We start from the raw sequence: 22,180 nt of genomic DNA on the forward strand, positions 1-22,180 counted from the left end.
TACATACTTCAATTGGTTTTACTACATGTCTGATTCGAGAGCCATTTCATGTTGAGAATCTTAATCGTGAGGTAACTTTCAATAGGAGTCATTTTCAGAGAAAAATTTAGGATGTTCTACTGAAAAGACAGCATGTTCAAAAAGCTGAATGGAGGGTTATTTTTTTTAAAGGTAAATCATTTAGAATGTTTTTTTCTTCCTTCATGTTAAGATATAATGTATAATATTCATATTAAGTTAATTTTCTGCTTATGAATTTTTGAATGTATCTGATTTTTGTGAAGATGGTCCTCTTTTACCTAATAATTACTAAAAATGTTAGTTAAGTTTTTAAGTTTTAAAAATGTTTCTTAGATCCATGACTATTATATGTACCAGCCTGTCAATTTCTCAGATATAGTCATACCAGATTTTACACAATTTCTATAACCTTAACAAAGTGACATTCATATAAGGATTTTTTAAAGTGAATACTATGTTCTCATTAACCTATACTTAGAAGCTTTCTTTCCTCAAATTTATTTTCCCTTGCTAATGCCATCTTCACACTTAAAATATTTTTCTTTCTGTTTCTTTTTCAGAATTTCTTCAACCAAACACACATATAGCTTAAAACAAATACACAAATAAATCAACACACATATAAACACACCCTCCTTTTTTAGAGTATCCCAGAGATATCTTTTGCAAAGTAATCTTATGTTATTTGAACAATTATTTCCTAACTTTGTTTATAATGCATAAAGAATTCTTAAACTCGGTATATAGACTTCTGAGGTACTATACAACTCTGACATCTTTTATCAGAAACTCACAGCCTGACACAATAATTATAATGTAGACAACATTAAGTTCAGCAAATGTTTAGTTTTTTTAAAGACAATTCCAAAATGCCCTTAAAATATATATGGTGGAATCAATCAGACAATAAAGATGAAAGGATTAACCTTTATGGGTCTGTATCATGTAAGCATCTGAGTGCTACTCATATGATATTGATATGATATGAATGTTAGTTGATAAATGTTTTCCTATGAAGCATTTATTTAAATTGTTCATTTTAAAAAGCATTGTTTTGCAATTTTGAGGAAAGTATTCCATGTAAAAGTCTCTTTATTGACTTTCAGTTGACTCTTTTGTTTTACCTGAATAGATACAAGCATTATGTTTACTTGTTGCTTTTGAGAATAAGTTCACCTTCACTACATTTCCTTTGTTTCACTGAAACTTTTGGTATAATATGGTGAGGAGAAATAAGAGAAAAAGAAAGAGAAAAATATAGAGGGGAAAAGATAGCATAAAGGTAAATACAGAATTAGTAATACTAATTTTAAATGTGAATGGGTAGTTTATATTTTGGTAAATAATCATCCATCATTTATTGGCATACAGTTGGGAAAAATAGTTCTAACAACTCTAATTTCCTCCTCATCATTGATGAGTTCACTGTTTTCATTTTTGAAACTGATGATTTGGTGGTATTCTTTTTTTAATCAGGTTAACCAAAAAATTTCTATTTATTTTTTCATAAAAAAACTCCTGGTTTTATTTTATCTATCTATCTATCTATCTATCTATCTATCTATCTATTTATTTATTAGGTCAGTGGTGTTCTTGCAGTCAATTTTATTACTTTCTTCTTTGCTTTTCAAAATTTCTAATTTGGTACTTAATTAGGGATTATTCATTTCTTCTTTTTCTAGCTTTTGTAGTTGGATGTTCAATTCACTGATCTCTTCTGTCTCTATTTTATTTATACATGCATTTAGAGAGATATAAATTTTCCCCTAAAATTCCTTTGCCTATATCCCATAAATTGGTCTGCTGTCTCACTGTTGTCATTTTCTTAGATGAAACAGTAAATTATTTCTATGATTTGTTGTTTGATCTACTCATTCTTTAAAATTAGGCTATTTGGTTTTCCAATTAATTTTTGATTTCTCTTTCTGTGACCTTATATTGTATGTAATTTTTATTGTATCTTTTTCTCTGAAAAACATGCATTTATTATTTATGCCTTTCTGCATTTGATTCTAAGGTTTGTATACCCTGTTACATAATCAATTTTGGTTTGGTGCCATGGTGCCATGCAGAGAAAAATATATACTCTATTCTATCTCCATTCAGTTTTCTCCAGGGATTTATCTAAATTTTCTTAGATTTTAAACTTATCTCTTTTCTTGTTTATATTGTGTTTAGATTTATCTAATTCTGAGAGAGGGAGGATGATTCCACACTATTAGAGTTTTGCTATATATCTCTTTGTAATTCATTCATCTCCTCTAAGAATTTTGATACTATACAAATTGGTGCTTATTTGTTTAATAATAATAATAATAATAATAATAATAATAATAATAATATAACTTTATTGCCTGTGGTTTTTTTAATATGATCTATTTTTGCTTTGGCTTTGTCTGAGATCCAGATTGTTACCCATGAAATATAATGTATTTTGCTCCAGCCTTTTACCTTTAACAAATGTTTGTTTCTCTCTGTTTGAAAGGTGTTTCTTGTAAACAACATATTGTAGGATTGTGGTTTTTCATTCTGTGATCCACTTCTATTTTATGGAGAATTCATCCCATTCACATTTAAAATGACTAATTCTATATTTCCCCTCCAAATTATCTTTGCCCATTTATACTTTTCTCTTTCCTTTTCACTTATTCCTTCTTACCTTATAACTTTTCTTTCAAATTTTAACTCTTACTTTACTTTTAATTTTACCTTTGCCTTCCCTTTTATCAATCCCTTCTTCCCCTTTCTTTCCCCGTATTTCCCTGTAGGGTAGGTTCGATTTTTAAATTCATTGGGAAGTTTTTGTTTTTCTCTCTCTAGGCCAACTATATTGAGAGTAGGATTTACGCAGTGTTCCTACCCTCTCTTCTTTCCCTCTACTATAATAGGTCTTTGGGCCTCTTCACCTGGTTTTATTTATCACCTAATTCCCTTCCTTCTCCTAATAAGGTATTTCAAATCTTCATTGTTTTAACTCTGTGTTGTATCTATAACACCTTTGTCAAAATATACTCCTTTAGGGGCGGCGATGTGGCACAGTGGATAAAGCACCGACCCTGGAGTCAAGAGTACCTGGGCTCAAATCCGGTCTCAGACACTTAATAAAGTACCTAGCTGTGTGGCCTTGGGCAAGCAACTTAGCCCCATTTGCCTTGCAAAACTGTAAAAGAAAAAACTATATACTCCTTTAATCTGTCCTTATTTAAGTACCATTCTCAAAGACTGACCAATTGACTACTTGATTAACAGATAAGAAGCATTGCCTCATATTCACCAAGCAGCTTAACTTCTTCTGTTCCATTTGAAAAATATTTCTCAAGAGTCATAAATCATATAAAATTACAATTGATTTATACCACCCCCTCTTTTCCAGTGGACATAAAATCCTCATGAGTCAGGGCATCATGCTAATGCAAATCATTTCCTAAACCATTTATGCCACCCCTGTCCAAGCACACTCCTTCCAATTTTAGCCAAAGTATCAAGCAAAGTAAAATCACTACATAATCTTTTAATATTCAGTGCTTCTAAGCACACACTTTCCTTTTATCTCTATAGTACTCCAACTATAGCCTTGCAAGCCTCTTCAGTCAAAGAATTGAGTACACTACTTCCCTCTGTCCCTTTGGCACTCCAAACATACCACTGTAACCCTTGTTAACTAAAATATAGAGTAAGGCAAGATCATTTCTGAACTATTTATAACTAACAGTTCTCAGTAGTTTTCCACTATCTATTGATATTATACTACAATGCTCCTTAAGGACAGCTAGGTGGCACAGTGGGTAGAGCAACAGTCCTGGAGTCAGGAGTACCTGAGTTCAAATCTGGCCTCAGACATTTAATAATTACCTAGCTGTGTGGCCTTGGGCAAGCCATTTAACCCCATTTGCCTTGCAAAAATAAAAAAAAATAAATCATAAATGGTCAGACTTGAGAGAAGCATGGAATGATTTAGAGGATCTGATGCTGAGCAAAGGGAGTAGAACCAAGAGAATAATGTACACATCAATAACAAAACAGTGAAATGAACAACCTTGTTGGAAGCAGCTCCTCTCAGCAGTCCAGAGAGCTAGGACAGCTGTATTAGACTAGCTATGGACTACATTATCCCCATCCAGAGGAAGAGAAACAAAACAAAACAAAACACACACACACACACACACACTCACAAAAACAACCCTTCAGAATCTAATGAACAAGTTTTAAAAATTATATCTTATATATCTCTTTTCCTTGATCCTAATTCCTTGTACTAAAATCTACTAACTTGTACAAATTAAAATGTGTATGTACAATGCTGGCCTGGCTGTTCGCTGCTAAGGGGAGGAGAGTGGGAAGGGAAGGTGGAAGGAAATTTTCTAACTTAAAAATTTACATATGCAAATAGATGAAAATTTTAAAAAGAAAAAAATTAAGACCTTCACAACCTTTAAAAGGAAAATGAACTTGAGAAAAAGATTCAAACTCTCTTCCTCACTTATCTCCAAGTTTACAACCAGAACAAAAGAAATTTCCAATGTTGTTTCCATGAACTTAAATATATTTTTTCTTTGGTGCAAATTTAAATAGGACCATTAAATATAACTATATATATATATATATACACACATGTGTGTGTGTGTTTTGATGATGCTTTACCCCTCACACTTTCTTTGCATACTTGAACATTTACATGCAATGTTTGCTATTCTATTTCTTCTGCCTTCTGAAAAGAAAACAATAGTGCTCTCCCATTTCATCTTCTCTTCCCACTTTTGTGAAGTTGTTATAAAAATTGAAGATTGGCACCAGTCACCACTTTCTTTACAAATTACAGTAGTAAGTAGAATTTCTTTTAGTTTTTTCTACTATATTCCATATAACCACAAAGTGTGGCTTTAGAAAATTTTAGAAAAACAAATGAAATTTATTTCCCTCTGGATTAAGAAATATTGCTATTGTTATGAAATGTATGACATGTTTTCATTTAATACTTTCAGTCTATCCTTAGGATGTCTTAATTCTGTCATTTATTCCGAATTTTTTTATTTAACAATTTCCAGGAATTTTATTTTTTGGTTTGCTCATTCTAAATTGATGCTTCTTTTGTGATTAGACTATCTGTAGGTTAATCCAGTATTAAAATTTGATATTGATAATCTTAAAGTATAGAATATAACATTTTATTTCTAAAGAAAAATATTTTATTGAAAAAAATGGCAAAAACATGGAAGAAAAATATATTCAAGACCTGAGACATGACTACTGCACTAACAAAATCCAAGTTTCTTTGCATATAATCAATTTTGATAAAGTTCTGATTATGTTAATAATAGTATTATATTATTAGATTAATATATTTTTATTGAATGACTAAGTAATCAAGCCAAGCTAGTTTCCGAGTTTATTGGTAATTTATTTCTGTGTGCAACTCTTTCAAAAGATTTTCTGGAATTCTGGGTATTATCTCAGGTTCCTTATTCCTCACTTTCTTCATTGTTCTAAATATTATTTTAATGTTATTTCAGATGCAGCAGGAGTTTCACAAAAATGTAACCAAAGGACTTAATGAAAGTATGTCTAAATTGTTCAAAAATAAAATGTTATAATTTGATTGTCTAATTGATTTTTAATATGCTGGAATACCTACCACAAATATCAGTCATTGGTATAACACATAAGATATACATATTGATTTTAGAGCAAACTCATTAAATTATTCACATATTACTTCTATTATGTATTCTGCAGCAGAAGTTGCTATGTAAGCTGCAGTTATATTTATGTTCATGGTGTTCTGTTTGCTTATGCACATGTTGAGATCTACTTCCTATTTAATTGTGTTTATTATTGCCTTTGGACTCAAAATGAAGTCAGCTATACTAATTGTGTTATTTACCTATTTGAGGAAAGTATGAACCTGACTTTCATTTACCTGCATCTACTTTACTTTTTTTGTTAAATTTATGATATGAAAATTTTGTTCTTTCAGTACTGGTGACTACTGGACAAAATTATAGCTTATGATTCTGATACTTAAACTGATATTTGTAGATGGTTTGTCAATTATGGGGATATATTTTGATTTTAGTTTCAAAACAACTGTATGTGACTTCCAGAAAACTTGAGTTCAAGTCCTCATGTGAGATCATAGGCAATTCATGAAAATTCAAAGTATTCAGGGAACTCTTAGACTTAATTTGTAATAATGGCCCTTTTTTATGATTTACACATCCAGAATTCCTTAATGTGATGAATCATGAATCCCAACAGAAAAAAAAATATATATGTAATGTATATGTATGTGTATATTATACATAATGTAAATTCGTTTTTATTTTCTTCTTTCTTTTTTCGCCAGCTAAAGCTGAACTTGAATCTAGTTCTGGTATGCCTTCTCCATTACTTTCTCTTGAAGAATCCTCAGATTTTGAGGCTCTAGCTTCCAGAGCAGCTCAGGAATATACAGAGGTTTTAAAGAAAAGGTTCATAATTTAAAGGAAGAAATAGATCATTTCATAAATGTATATTATGTTTACATAATATTTAGTATGTATTATGTATATAGAAGTATATATAAATAACATATATGTATATTTGTCTAATCATTTATTAAAGCTATTATTTCTTTATAACACTACTCCTCAAATTGTTAGCTAATATAAACACTCTAGAAATCATTAATTTGACTGTAATCCTTTCATCATCTATCTTTAAAGTTTGTACTTTGTTTTGTGTTTAATATCCTTGTATCTAAGCCTAAGCATTAAGTAAATTTAGGTAGAATTATTTTGCTGCTATTTCTGTTATCTATATTTTAATGTTAATAAATCTGTAATGGTGACATAAAATTTATAAAATGTTTTTAAAGTTGTTAACTCATTTTAAATTACAATGCACTTAAACTTTTTTGTTTGTAAATTTTAATTAAATAAATCCAATAGCTCATTTTTCTTGCAATTTTTAGGGTAATGATGATTGTCTTTGTGAAGGCTCTAATCACAAAGCTTAGATTCATTCAAATACTAAAGAGATGGATAGATAGATATTTTTTCTTTAAGTCTATGAAAGGCTAGTCACACCATTGTTTGAACTAACTGTTCAATTCAGTCAGGTCTGACTGTTTGTGACTCCATTTGGAATTTTCTTGCCAAAAATTCTGGGATAGTTTGCCATTTCCTTTTCCAGTTCATGTTACACATAAAGAAACTGAAGCAAAAGGGTTAAGTGACTTGAATAGGGCTCCAAGTATACTGGATAGATCTTAGACTTTCATGCATAAGAGTTTCTAAATCCAGACCCAGTACTCTCTCTACTCCCTCACTAGATTACACATAGGCAGTTAAGTTGGGGTGTAGGGTGTGTTCAAGGAAGATTAGTACCTTGATATGAGGACTGCCAAGCCCTTTTCAGGGCTGCTTTCCACCTTTGATGTCCACCTGAGCCACTTAACTGCCCCCTGGGGCTCCAAGAAACTATAGCATTCACAGCAGCTGCATCACTGCTACAACAGGATGGCTAAACCAGGTTGAGGTTAATTGAAAGAGTCTCAAGCTCATGGGTGAGAAATGGGAGTGTCTACTACAAGCATGGAATGGTGGAATGGGCAGAGAAGAACAATTTGTTCCTATGGCCATGAAGTCAGCTGAAGCAGGTGCTGTGGAGTACTTAGAGTTTAGTTAGCCATTGATGATGCCAAAGTCATCCTCTGAATCTTGAGTCTTCACCAGTTGTCTTGATTCTGTCTTGCTATGCTGAATCATGATGACTTTGGAAGAGATAGTGAGGTGGCTGACTTCATGGAACTCTACCTCACTTAAATTCAATTTACACACACAATAGACTGTAACAAACCGAAGTGCCCTGAAGACTTTTATGGCCCAAAGACATAGGGTGCTGATTAACAATAGGACCATGATCTTAGAGAGATGGACGTAAAACCTCCATATTGTTCTTAATGGACTGTCATCTATTAAGGCAGAAGTCATTGACAATTTTACCTCAAGTTGAAGTCAATCACTCACTAGCTGAAGTTCCAATTGAAGAAGAGGTTATTGAATGCCATTAGGCTCCTTTAAAGTGGCAAAGCACCTGGTGGTGATTCTATTAAGTCCTGAGATATACAACGTGGGGGTCCATTGCTCATCCAGAAACTAATTGAAAGTTTCCAGGTTACATGGCATGAAAAGATAATCCCCCCAAGAATTAAAGGATGCCTCTATCGTCCATCTCTATAAAGGTAAAGGGAATAGATCATCTTGTGACAATCACAGCAGTATTTCTCCTTTAGTCACTGCTGGTAAGATTCTTTGCAGAATCCTTCTCAATAGGATGATGCTTCAGCTGGAAGATGGTCACCTCGGTGGGAGCCGGTGTAACTTCAGAAAGGGTAAAGGAACAGTCAATATGGTGTTTGCTGCCTGATAACTCCAGGAAAAATGCCAGGAGCAAAACAGAGGTCTGTTTTTAGGTTTGTAGATCTGACCAAGGCCTTTGATGCCAAGGTCATGTCAGTCATGAGGCCTTATGGAAAATTTTATCAAAATGTGCTTGCCCAGAGAAGTCATTACTATTGTACATCAGTTTCGGGATGGTGTGCATGCCCAGGGTCTGAATAATGAATGATGCTCTCAAAATATCCCAGTCACCAACGGGAATACTTAAAGCATGATGTTTTTAAACCTTGTTATCAGATGTGTTTTCCTAGTATGAACAGGGCATCAGGGTCAGCTATGGCACTGTTGGCAAATTCTTCAACTTGAAAAGGCTACAAGCCACGATAAACTGAAGGGACTTTGGTGCATGTTCTTCTGTTTGCAGATGATTGTGCACTCAATGCAGCCTCTGAAACTTGGACACAAAAAGTATGAATCAATTCTCTACTGCTTGTGCTAATTTGGTTGTAAAATCAACACCAAGAAAACACAGGTTCCACACCATCCATATGTGAAACTATTGATTACAGCAAATGGAGAAGTTTTGAGTACTGTGGACAAGTTCACTTACCTGGACAGTGTCCTTTACAAGAAGGTATACTTTGACAATTAAGTTGACACATGCATTGCCAGAGCTAGCTTTGGATTTGGGATACTCTGGGAAAAAAACGTGTGAGAGAGAAGAGGTATTAGATTACCAACTGAAGGTCTACTGAGCCATTGTGCTGACATTTTTTGCTATATACCTGGATAGTCTACCAGTACCATGTCAGGAAACTGCATCGCTTCCATTTAAATTGTCTTAGGAAGATTTTGAAGATCACATGGCAGAAGATACCAGACACTGCAGTCCTTTCTTGACCTAAGCTATCTAGTATTCCAACATTACTCCTGAGTGTGCAGCTACAATGGGCTGAACACATTGTCAGAATACCAAACATACACCTGCTCCAATAAACTATTTTACAGAGAGCTCACATGGTGTACCCTCATCAGTGTGCTGGGTTCTGCACTGAGGAAGGGAGAATTGAAGTAGCTCAATGAAAACATGACATATCTAAGTTTAGAGTACCCATTCCAGATGTTCACATGTACTATTTATGCCCATCCTGTGGTAGAGCATTCCAAGCTCATATTGGTCTAATCAGCCATGGTGGGTAATTTGTCTCAAATATAGTGATGTGGTTTTGTTCTTCTTTGATAGCGAAGGACAAGCACCAACCAAAAAAAATATAGGTAATATATCAAAACAAATTTTTTCAGTGACCATATACAAAAATATCCAATGTCCCAAAACTCTTAGTGCAATTTAAAGCTTTAATAACATCAAGTGTGCATGCTACAAACTTACTAAAAATATTATATGAAAGTTTAGTTATTTAAACTTTTTATACTTATTTAGTTATATGAATTTCAAATAAAGAATTTTAATTTTAACAAGACAGGGGGGCGGCTAGGTGGCACAGTGGATAAAGCACCGGCCCTGGAGTCAGGAGTACCTGAGTTCAAATCTGGTCTCAGACACTTAATAATTACCTAGCTGTGTGGCCTTGGGCAAGTCACTTAACCCCATTGCCTTGTAAAAGAAAGCAACAAAAACAAATAAAATTACTAACTTCCAAATTGGTTTTCTAAGTTTTTTAGCATTTCTGCTTCTGAACTTGTAAAATCTTAAAAGTGAGCTCGGTTTTGAAGCACTCTTCTCCTTTAAAACTACCACCTCTGTATCAAGAAGTTTGATAATATGTCTCTTCACTGACTCTTTGTAATCTTTGGATATTCATTGTGTTCATTACACCTTTCAAAGTTGAAGGAGGAGTGAAGGAAAGGACTTTGAAGCAAATTTTTAAAGTTCCATATTCTTTTTATCTTTTTTTAAATCACTTTCACTATTCACAGGTTATTCCCTCCCACCCACAAAAACACATAAATAAGTGAAAGTCCTTCCTTTGTAATAAATATATAATCAAGAAAAACAAAATTACACATTGGTCTTACCTGAAAATCCATCATTCTGTTCCTCTAGGTTTAAGATTTTTGTCAAGATGTAGTTGGCATGCTTTATCACTCAGAAATCTTCTTGATTCTCTCCAACAGTCAGAGGATTTGGATTCAAATTCTACTGAATTTGACCTCAAGTCTTCCTGATTCCAGGCCCAGAATTCCATGCATCAAGGCATCTATCTGCCTCTTGGACAAACAGAGATGTGTCTTTCCCTAGGTCACACAATAAATACCATAGGTTGGATTTGAATTCAGGTTTTCTGGACTTGAATCCAGGCCCATCTTGTTAACTCAACGTTCATACAGTAAATGTTTCATATAGTAAATTCTTAAATGCCTATTGTTTTGACTTAAAAAGATAGGTTACTAATTATAGCCAACTGCTAAACAAATTGGGGGTTTTACTTTAACCTTTAGATTTTTTTTCTTAGTTTTCTGTCTGCTGGAATAGACTATGCTAATATCAGTGAAAGCCTGCTAGAGATCAGTAATATCTTAGTGCATTTGTAGATAAGATGCAGCTAAAATGGATTCTCCGGGGGTTATACAGATTCTCCCCTAAAGAAGATTTGCCATATTTCTCTTGTAATTAGCATTCCTCAATTTTATGTGTTAGGATCCCTCCATTCAGGAAGAAAGTAAACAGGGACTGAAGGAACATTTCACATTATGTGAGAAGACTTCTAAGACAGGAAAGAAGATAATCCAAGATGAAAAAAAAGGAAAAAAATCCTTAAGAGAATGATTATTAGTCAGTCACAGAAATTGGTGATTGAGAAGCTTGCCAGGAGAAAGAGAGGAGGGCAGCTTGGAAACTCGAGCTAAATAACATATATCTCATCAATGTAAATAAAATAGCAATATCTCTTGTTCCCACAGTATATTGAGGATTAGTGAGGCTATTAGATATCGGTTTGCTAAATACATAGGATCTCTGAGGTCCCTTTCAGCTCTGTGACCCTACAGAAAACATAGTAATCAAGTATGTTATCAGAACCCTGTGACTAATAGTTAACTTTCCACCCCAATATAGACTTGTGAAGTGACTTGGGAAAAGTCCATTTTCCTAATTGTCTGTAGTCTCACTTCTTCATTACCTTCAGCAAGATTGCTTGAATAGATCTGTTTGAAAAGAGAACAAATTATCCACATATTTTCTTAAGTCCATGCATATTTGCTCAGTAGGACAAACTCACTGGCCATGAACTGAAATAATGTTGCCTGAAGTTGGCTGAGGCTAAGCATCCTTTGTTCAACCTCCTAGGTTGATAAACTATTTTCTAGATAGAGTGATCTGATACTGCATAATTAGTTCCAATCAACCAATTCTTATGGGAAAATGTAAATCAAACATCCATTTTACTAATTTACAATCAATGATATACCTGGAAAGATGTACCATGGCATGACTGATAGAAACTTTGAAATCAAGAAGACCCAGACTCAAATCCCACCTCTAACACATACTTATGAGATATTAGGGAAGTTGTGATGATAAGTTACAAAGAAGAAACATGCATTGGGGGAGGGAGTACTTCAAGGGTAAGCCCAGATTATCAATAGAAATTACACTTTGCAATGAGAAAAAATCTACCTGGGATCTAAGACTTAGTCTCTTTTTTGGCAGATGAGTCCAGGAAATTTATCAGTAGGCAGACTGATGAAAATAGAATTAGATAAGAAGAAATCTATTCATATTATTAACATTGTTACAAGTGTGAATATATAACAAATATGACATTTTTAATCAAAATCATTCTATAAGACATTTGAACTACTGAGTAGATTTTTTCTGGAAAATTATATTAGTGAAGTAAAGTTTATGAAGTGTAGTATTTTTATAGCTTTGTTGTGAATTCAATGCTAGAATCTCAATACTAAAGTAATAGCTATAAATATTATGAATTATATTTGTTAGACACATTACCAGTAATCACATTTCTGGCTCTGTCCAAATATTTACTAAAATAGTTGTCAGCATTTACTGACATTTAGTGAAGAGTCCAAAAGAAAAAATAAAAAGAATTTACATTGGAAACATTTAACCACAATGATCTTAGGAGTGTTCTTAAATCTGCTTTAATACTGAAAATAAACTCAATATAACCAAAGCCCTCCTGTTTACAAGTATTAGGGTTAGTTGTCTTATAAAAAGTCAGTTTTTGGTTTTAAACTGATACCTCCTACCAAGGTCCTTCATTCACTTCCTTACCATGCCCTTTGGATTTTCATTCTTTGCCTAGTTTTAGATTTTTTTTCTTCATTTATGGTATTTTAGTATTTCTATGTCCTTACTCTTACTCCTTATATGTATTTGACCCCAGGAATATAAACTGTGTATATAAACTCTGACTTTCTAAATTTATACTAAAGCAAGATCTAAGTGAAGGAGAAGATCATTATGATCATCTACTTCACTCTAGAATACATGATATATTTAATTGCAGGTTCCGGTGACATCAGGGGGGAACCTGGGTTGTATGAAAGTGTCTCAGTGAATCAGGGTTCTTGCTACTCTGTTGTACCTAGGTTAGCAGGCACTATTTATCTCTTCTCTGTATCTATTTTTTGGGGAACTACTGTGAGTGGGAAATATTACTAGAAATGCTATCTGTGACAAGGTAGTAAGAGAGGGACATAACCCAATTTGCAGATAACGATGGCTTACAAATAACTCCCCAGATAATCAGTATTGAAACAAATGAGAACTAGTAGTTTCACTAAAGAAGTAGTATATAAAACAAGTTTTTAAGAATAGTATTCCTACTTCTGGCCAAAACCAAAGAGAAGTCAGGCTATGCTAAGGTCTTGTGGCTTTCCCTCAGAATTAATATAAATAAAGCCTCTCAACAGAATTCAAATCCACAAAATGCAGAAATAACAAAGGAGAGCTAATGTCTCAGAGGAACGTGGGTAAGCCAGGGGCAGAGAGCAAGCCAGTACAGGGGCAATGTGGTGAGTCCTGGGATTAACCTCAGAACATTCTCAGAAGCTTTGTCTTTGTGAGAAGACAGGAGAGCAGGAAGGAGAGCTCCAGCTTCCAGCTGAACTGCTCTCACCATTCCTATGAGACAAAGGGACTTTTCCCAGAACAAACACAATAATAACTTCCACCCCCCCCCAATGCCCACCAGGGTCAGGGGCAGCAGATCTGTCTCAGTACTAAGTGAATAATGAAATTAACTTAATAGCCCAAGGGCCTAGACCACTTTGTTCAAGGATAATTCAGACCCTGCTGCTCTCCTCACCACCCCCGCACAGGCCTAGGGAGTGGGTCGCAAATAAAGTGCAAAGAAACTAAAAAGAAAGCCTCTAGCACCCCCTACTAGCACACATGGTGTTACTAAGCCCAGGGAGCAAAGCCTCGATGGTTTTCAATCTGTGAACCAGCCCTTCCCCCAACACAAGATACTAGGAAAATGAAGAAAAGTCCGTGAAGGAGGGGAGGGGTCTATTGGAAGCTGCCTCAAAACAAAGACCCTACTAACTCAGAGCTCAAACTTCTGAAGAGAATATGAATTGGTCACCAGTGCACAAAGACTTCTTAGAAGAGATCAGTAAGGACTTTAAAAATCAATTGTAAAAATTGGGAAATAAACTAGAGAAAATTGACACTTTGCAACAAGAAAACAAATCCTTAGAAAATACTGTTGGACAAATGAAAAAAGAAAATAATTATCTCAAAACCTAGTGGGCAAATGCAGAGAATATTCTCTCAAAACCTCAATTGAGCATATGGAAAATTCCTTCAAAAATAGAATTGATCAATTGGAAAAGAATTGCAAAAAGGTAAATGAAAATTCTTCTCTTAAAAAAATGGAATCTGTGGAAACTAATGACTTAATGAGACAACAATATATTACACAAAAACCAAAAAATGAAAAAATAGAAGGAAATGTAAAATGCTTCATTAGCAAAACCACTGACCTGGAGAACAGATCCAGGAGAGACAACGTAAGTATCAAAGGACTTCCAAAAAAGACTGAAGAGAAAAAAAGCCTGGATTCAATATTACAGGATTTAGCAATGGAAAATTGCCCTGACATCATGGAACCGGAGGGCAAAATGGTAACTGAAAGAACACATCAATCCCCTCCTGAATGGGATCTCAAACTGAAAACTTCAAGGAATACTGTGGCCAAATTCCAGAGCCATCAGATAAAAGAGAAAATCCAACCAACAGCCGGAAAGAAACAATTTAGATACCAAGGAGCCACAATAAGGATTACACAGGATATGGCTGCATCAACATTAAGGGATCAAAAGTCCTGGAATGTGATATATGGAAGTTTGGAATGCAGCCAGGAATCCTCTATACAGCATAACTGAGCCTTCTCTTCCAGGGGAAAAGATGGACATTTAATGAAATAGGATACTTCCACCTTTTCCTGATGAAAAGACTAGAGCTAAATAGAAAATTTGGACTTCAAACAGAAGACTGGAGAGACACATGAAAAGGTAAAATAAGGGAAAAGAGAAAAAAACAGCTATCCAGTAAGATGAAACTGACTATATCCCCATCTGGGAGAAAGATTCTCATAACTCTTGAGATTTGTAACTCTATTAGAGAGAATATACTTAGCCAAAGTATATTTTGGCATGACTCTGACAGAATGATTTAAAATATCTCCTTAGAAAGGGGGAGAGGGGAACAGTAAAAAGATAGTGGGATGGGGAGATTGAATGGGGTAAATCACATTACAATGGGGTAAATCACACACAAACGACCTATTTTGCAATAGAGGGAAGGAGGGAGGAGGTGAGAACCACCTAAATCTTACTCTCATCGGACTCAGTTAAGAAACTTATCTTACCTTTCAAGTATTAAAAGGGGAGGGGGGGAGAGAAACTAATGAAAGGAAGGGAAGGAAGCAGGGGCAAAGGGAAAGGGGAAAGAAAGGGGAGGGAGTTGGATATGAGAAGGGAAACACACTGAAGGTGGTGGTATTCAGAAACAAAACACTGGGGAACATAAAAGTGAAAAAAGGGGTAAATATGAACAGAGGGAAGATAGCATGGAGGGCAATAAAGAATATAACTTTGAATGTGAATGGGATGAACTCTTCCATAAAATGTAAGCAAATAGCAGAGTGGATTAAAAACAGAATCCTACAATATTCTGCTTACAAGAAATTTATCTGAAGCAAAGAGATACATATAGAGTAAAGGTAAAAGGTTGGCACAAACTATATTTTGATTCAGGTGAAGTGAAAAAAGCAGTGGAAGCTACCCTTATCTCAGATAAGGATCTAAAATAGATCTCATTAAAAGAGATAAGGGAGGAAACTCTAACCTCCTAAAAGGTACCATAGACAATGAGACAATTTCAATACTAAATAGATATGCACCAAGTGGTATAGCATCCAAATTATTATAAGAGAAGTTGAATGAGTAAAAGGAAGACATAGACAAGGAAAAACTTTAATAGTGGGAGACCTCATCCTCCCACTCTCAGATTTAGATAAATATAACCATAAAGTAAGCAAGGAGGAATTTAAGGATGTAAATATATTGTTAGAAAACACAGACATGATAGACCTTTTGAGGAAAGTGAATGGGGAGAGAAACGAATATACTTTCTTACTGCAGTATATGCCACTCACACAAAATTCAGAAAGGCAGAAAAAGTGAATACATCCATTTCAGATCCTAATACAATAGATCTAAAACTAAGTGGATACTAAATAAACTCTTTTTGAAGAATGGGTGGATCAAGCAACAAATTAAAAAGAGAATTATTTCATCCCAGATAAGGACAATAATGAAACAACATATCAAAGCTTATGGGAAGCAGAGAAGACAGCTGTCAGGGGACACATTACATCTTTAAATGCTTACATGAATAAATTAGAGAAATAGGAAATAAATGAACTAAACATATAGCTAAAAAAGAGAAAAACAACTTTAAAAAACCCAATTAAATGCCAAATTAGAAATTCTAAAAATTGAAGGAGAAATCAATAAAATCAAAAACAAGAAAACTATTGAACTAATAAATAAAATCAAGCAATTTTATAAAAAAAAGCAATAAAACTCACCAACCTCTGGTTAATTTGATTAAAAAAAGATAGAAGAAAACCAAATTGCTAGTATCATAAATGAAAAAAGGTGAACTCACCACTAATGAGGAGGAAATTAAAGTAATAATTCAAAATTGTTTTGGTCAACTCTATGTCAATAAATTTGATAATCTTAGTGAAATGAATGTATTTACAAAAATATAAGTTGCCCAGGTTAAATGAAGAGAAAATTAAATGCCTAAATTACTCTATCTCAGAAAAAGTAATTCTACAAGCCATTATTGAACTCCCTAAGGAAAAAACCTCCAGGACCAGATGGATTCTCAAGTGAATTCTATCAAACATTTAGGAAACAATCAGGTCCAATTCTTTATAAACTCTTTGAAAAAAATAAGTGAAGACAGACCTCTGCCTAACTCTTAATATGACACCAAGATGGTGCTGATACCTAAACCAGGAAGAGTTAAAACAGAGAAAGAAAATTATAGACCTATCTCCCTGATGAATATAGTTGCAAAAATCTTAAATAAAATATTAGCAAAAAAACTACAACAAGGTATCACTAGGATAATACATTATGACCAAGTAGGATTTATCCCAGGAATGCAGGGTTGGTTCAATATTTGGAAAACTGTTAGATACTATCAGAAATCATGATTATATCAATAGATGCTGAAAAAACTTTAGACAAAATACAGCACCCATTCCTACTAGAAACACTGGAGAGCATAGGAATAAATGGTTTGTTCCTTAGAATAATAAGCAGCATCTATCTGAAACCATCAACAAGCATTATTTGCAATGGGGATAGGCTAGAGACATTCCCAGGAAGATTGGGGGTGAAACAAGGATTACCATTATCACCATTACTATTCAATATTGTATTAGAAATGTTAGCTTCAGTAATAAAAGAAGAAAAAGAAATTGAAGGAATTAGAATTGGGAAGGAAGAGGCAAAACTCTCTCTATTTGCAGATGACATGATGGTATACTTAGGGAATCACAAGAAATCATCTTAAAAACTACCAGAAATAACTAGCAACTTTAGCAAAGTTCCAGGATATAAAATAAGCATGCCTAAGTTCTGAACATTTCTATATATGACTAGAAAGATGCAGCAGCAAGAGCTAGAAAGAGAAATACCATTCAAGGTAACTTCAGACAATATAAAATAGTTGGGAGTCTACTTGCCAAAGCAGACTCAGAAACTCTATGTAAAAAACTACAAAACACTTCTCACACAAATGAAACAAGATTTAAATAACTGGGCAAATATCAACTGCTCATGGAGAAGTTGAGCTAATATAATAAAAATGACAATTCTACCAAAATTAAACAACTTATTTAGTGCCCCACCTATCAAAATTCCAAAAAATTACTTTAATAAGCTTTTAAAAATTGTAGGAAAATTCATATGGAGAAATAGTCAAGGAATTCCAGGGATTTAATGAAAAAAAGTGCAAAAGAAGGTGGCTTAGCACTACCACAACTAAAATTATAAAGCATCAGTCATCAAAACTATCTGGTATTGGCTAAGAAATAGAGTGGTGGATCAGTGGAATACACTAGGTGCAATAGCAGGAAGTGATTATAGTAATCTGCTGTTTGATAAAACCAAAGAGTTCAACTGTTGGGATAAAAAACTCTCTCTTCAATAAAAACTGTTGGGAAAATTGGAAGCCAGTATGGAAGAAACAAGGATTGCATCAACACCTCAACCCTATACCAAAATAAGACCCAAATGGATGCAGGATTTAGACATAAAAAAAATATTATAAGCAAACTTGAAGATCAAGGAATAGTTTATGAACAAGGAAGACATGGGGAACATCATTAAAAATTAGATGATTTCAATTACATTAAATTTGAAAGGTTTTATACAGACAAAACCCCTATGACCAAGATCAAAAGAAAGGTAGTAAATTGGGAAATAATTTTTACAAATAATATTTCTGACAAAAGACTCATTTCTAAAAAATACCAAGAACTGAGTCAAATTTTTTAAAAGAGCCATTCCCCATTGGTCAAAGAATATGCAAAGGCAATTTATAGATGAGAATATCAAAGTGATGCATAGTCATATGAAAAATTGCTCCAAATCATTACTTATTAGAGAAATGCAAATTAAAGCATCACTGGGGTACCACCTCACACCTCTCAGACTGGTGAATATGACCAGAAAGGATAATGGTCACTGCTGGAAGGCATGTGGGATATCTCGGACACTAATACATTGTTGGTGGAGCTTTGGATTCATCCAAACTTTCTGGATCTTTGATCCAGCATTACCAGTACTGAGTCTATACCCTGAAGAGATTATGAAAAGGGGTAAAAACATCACTTGTACAAAAATATTCATAGCAGCCCTGTTAGTGGTGGCAAAGAATTTGAAAATGAGTGAATGTCCATCTATTGGGGAATGACTGAATCAATTGTTGTATTTGTATGTTATGGAATACTATTGTTCTATCAGAAACTGGGGGGAATGGAAATTCAGAGAAGCCTTGAAGGGTTTGCATGAATTGATGCTGAGAGGGATGAGCAGAACCAGATGGACATTGTATGCTGTAATAGCAACATGGGATTGATGAGTCTTAAAGGACTTGCTCATTTCATCAGTGCAACAATCAGAGACAATGTTAGGCTATCTGTGATGGAGAACACCATCTGTATCCAAAGAATTGTGGAGTTTAAACAAAGACTAAAGACTATTTCCTTTAATTTTTTTTAAAAAAGCTCTTATTACCTAATTTTGTTATCTCTTATATTTTCTTTAGGATATGGTTTTTCTCTCAACACTTTCAATTTTGATCAATGTTTAGCATGGAAACCAAAAAAAAAATAGCATTCCTATACAGCAATAAAAAATGAAATAATGAGAGAATTTTATTCAAAATAATTGCAAAGCATATAAAATACCTATGATCCAAACTATCAACACCTTCCTTGGATATCTATAAAACAATTGCATACAGACAAACATACTTTACATACATGCATAAATACAAATATAAAGGTTTAAAAAGTTAAGGAAGATAATTGAGGAACTAGTAATTTCAACCTATGTTCTATAGCAAAGAACCAAAGGGAAAAACTAGAAAAACACAATAAAATTCACTTGGTGAAACATAAGACCCAGAATCTAAGGAAACTTCTTTTTTCTGAAACAAGGATAAAAGAGATCTACAATTAACATCTCTACATTATGAAACAGCATTCAGTATTGTTATGTTTTTAAAAGTAGTTCAGAAAATAAGAGAAACCAGGAGCAATTAAATACAGTAGTCCAGTGTTCAGTAAACCAAGAAATAAAAACTCTCAAATAAATTGAGTTTTCAAATATGCCCTAATGGACCAAAAAAAAAAGCCACTTAGCTATAAAATAATTTTTTTGAAATAAAGCTTTATATTATCATTTTATACCATTTACCTCAAACTAGTTGTAATAGGATGTATGACCTAAATATAAATGGTTCATATAGGAAAATGAGAAAAGTGCTATTAACAATTACAACTAAGCTATAGGTATGGTTCTTATTTTAATTATTTTAAATTTCTACATTCACTTTTAGAATTTGGATGCTCTCCCTTCTTCCTACCTCAAGTTATTTGATAAAGGGTAAAATGTTTAGTCATTAAAAAAAAATCACAATAGTCATGATTTAAAAGTAAACATAACCCCCCACCCCTCCCAGAAGAACCCAAGAAAAAATTTTTAAAAGCATCCTTCAGTTTGTTTTCAGACACCATCAGCTCTGATCTTGGGATGGATTGACTTCATCTTAAGTCCTTTATTGTCCCTTGGGTATTGGGTATTGCTTAGGAAAGGTAAGCCATTCACAACTGATCCTACAACACTGATGTATCTTTGTACACAGTACATTTCCCATTGCTCTGACTATGCAAGTTTTTTACTGAGAGCATCCTGTTCATCATCTTATAAGAAAATAGCATTTCATTTTAATCACATACCACAATGTGTTAAGCCATTCCCCACATGATGGGCATCTCCTCATTTTCTATTTCTCTACCACCATAAAAGAGTTGCTACAAACATCCTTATTCACACAAGTCCTTTTCACTTTTGTTTTTCATCTCTTCTGGAATATAGCCCTGGTGGTGACATTGCTAGATCAAAGAGTAGGCATCGTTTTATAATTCCTTGGGTATAGATCCAAATTGTACAACAGAATTGTTGAACTCATTCACAACTCTTCCAACAGAACATTAATATCTCATCTTTCCTACATTCCCTCCAACAACTGTCTTCCCTTTCCATCCTACAAGCCAATTCAATAGGTATAAGGTAATACCCCAGAATTGCTACAACCTGCATCACTCTTATCAATAGTGAGCTAGGACATTTTAAAAAAAATTATTTAAATAGAGAACACTGATATTTTGATTTGAAATTTATTCATATCTCTTGATCATTAATCAATTAATGAATAGCTTCCATTTTTATAAATTTGACTCAGCTTTCCATGTTTGAGAAATGAGGTCTTTATCAGAGAAACTTGTTTCAATATTTGTTCCATAGTTGCAACTGAAAACTGTATTTCCCTCCATCCCAATCCCCCACTCCCTCATTTATTTTATTCTCTCTCTCTCTCCATTCACTCTGTACTTCCTCAAGTTTTTTACATCTGATTACTCCCTCTCACAGTCTTCCCTACCTTCTGTCTCCTATTTACCATACTCCTACTCCCTTTCTCCCATTCCTTTCCTCTTCTTCCTTCCTCTAGAGTAAGATAGACTTTTATATCCATTTAGGGTGATTATTATTCCATCTCTTCCATTCCACTGCAGAAGCTTTTATCTTGTCTCTTTTATGTGAAATATCATTAACTCCATCTTTTTCAATATATCATTCCTTCAAATTCAACTTCTACCTGTGACTTATCTATATAATCTCCTTCTAACTGCTTTCTTAAATGAGAAAATTCCTATGAGTTATCAGTATCATCTTCCCATGCAGGAATATAAGTAATTCAACATCAAATCCCTTATGATTTGCCTTTCCTCTTCACTTTGCATGCTACCCTTGAGTCTTGTATTTGAAGATCAAATTTTCTGTTCAGCTCTAGTCGTTTCATCAGGAAAGTTTGAAAGTACCATATTTCATTGAATGTCCATCTTTTCCCCTGAAAGAAAATGTGTAATTTCACTGGATAGTTGATTAATGGTTGTAATCCAAATTTTTTTTTGCCTTCGAGAATATCATATTCCAAGTTCTACAATCCTTTTTTATGTAGAAGCTGATAAATCTTGTGTTATCATGACTGGCTACAGGATAATCGAAGTGCTTCTTTCTGGCTTCCTATACTATAATTCTCCTTTACTCTGAAATTTGGCTATAATATTCCTGGCAGTTTTCATTTGGGATCTCTATCAGGAATTGATCAGTGGATACTTTCAATTTCTCTTTTACACTGCTTCTAGGATATCAGGGCACTTTTTTCTGAATAATCCCTTGAAAAATGACATCTAGATTCATTTTGGAGTGTCATAGCTTTTAGACAGTCCAATAATTTTTAAAGTATTTCTCCTGGGTCTGTTTTCCAGATCAGTTGCTTTTCCAATGAGGTTTTTCACATTTTCTTCTAGTTTTCATTCTTTTGGTTTTGTTTTATTGTTTCGTAATTTGTCACAAAGTCATCAACTTCCCTTTCCCTTTTAAAGAATTATTTTTTTCAGTGAGCCTTTTTTTATCTCCTT

At 33.8% G+C, this 22,180-nt stretch overlaps 1 long non-coding RNA gene across 1 annotated transcript; it reads right to left on the bottom strand.

Annotated features, from left to right (window-relative positions):
- Nucleotides 1-8,451: 8,451 nt before the first annotated feature.
- On the bottom strand, nucleotides 8,452-10,637 carry LOC141520433 (uncharacterized). Its single transcript, XR_012477623.1, has 3 exons — nucleotides 10,437-10,637; nucleotides 9,010-9,095; nucleotides 8,452-8,853 (listed from the first exon to the last, which is right to left on the bottom strand). It is a non-coding gene; the product is annotated as an uncharacterized LOC141520433 (long non-coding RNA).
- Between the last annotated feature and the right edge of the window lie 11,543 nt (nucleotides 10,638-22,180).

This window comes from Macrotis lagotis, chromosome 4 (genome assembly GCF_037893015.1).
Source record: "Macrotis lagotis isolate mMagLag1 chromosome 4, bilby.v1.9.chrom.fasta, whole genome shotgun sequence".
Lineage (NCBI taxonomy): Eukaryota > Metazoa > Chordata > Mammalia > Peramelemorphia > Peramelidae > Macrotis > Macrotis lagotis.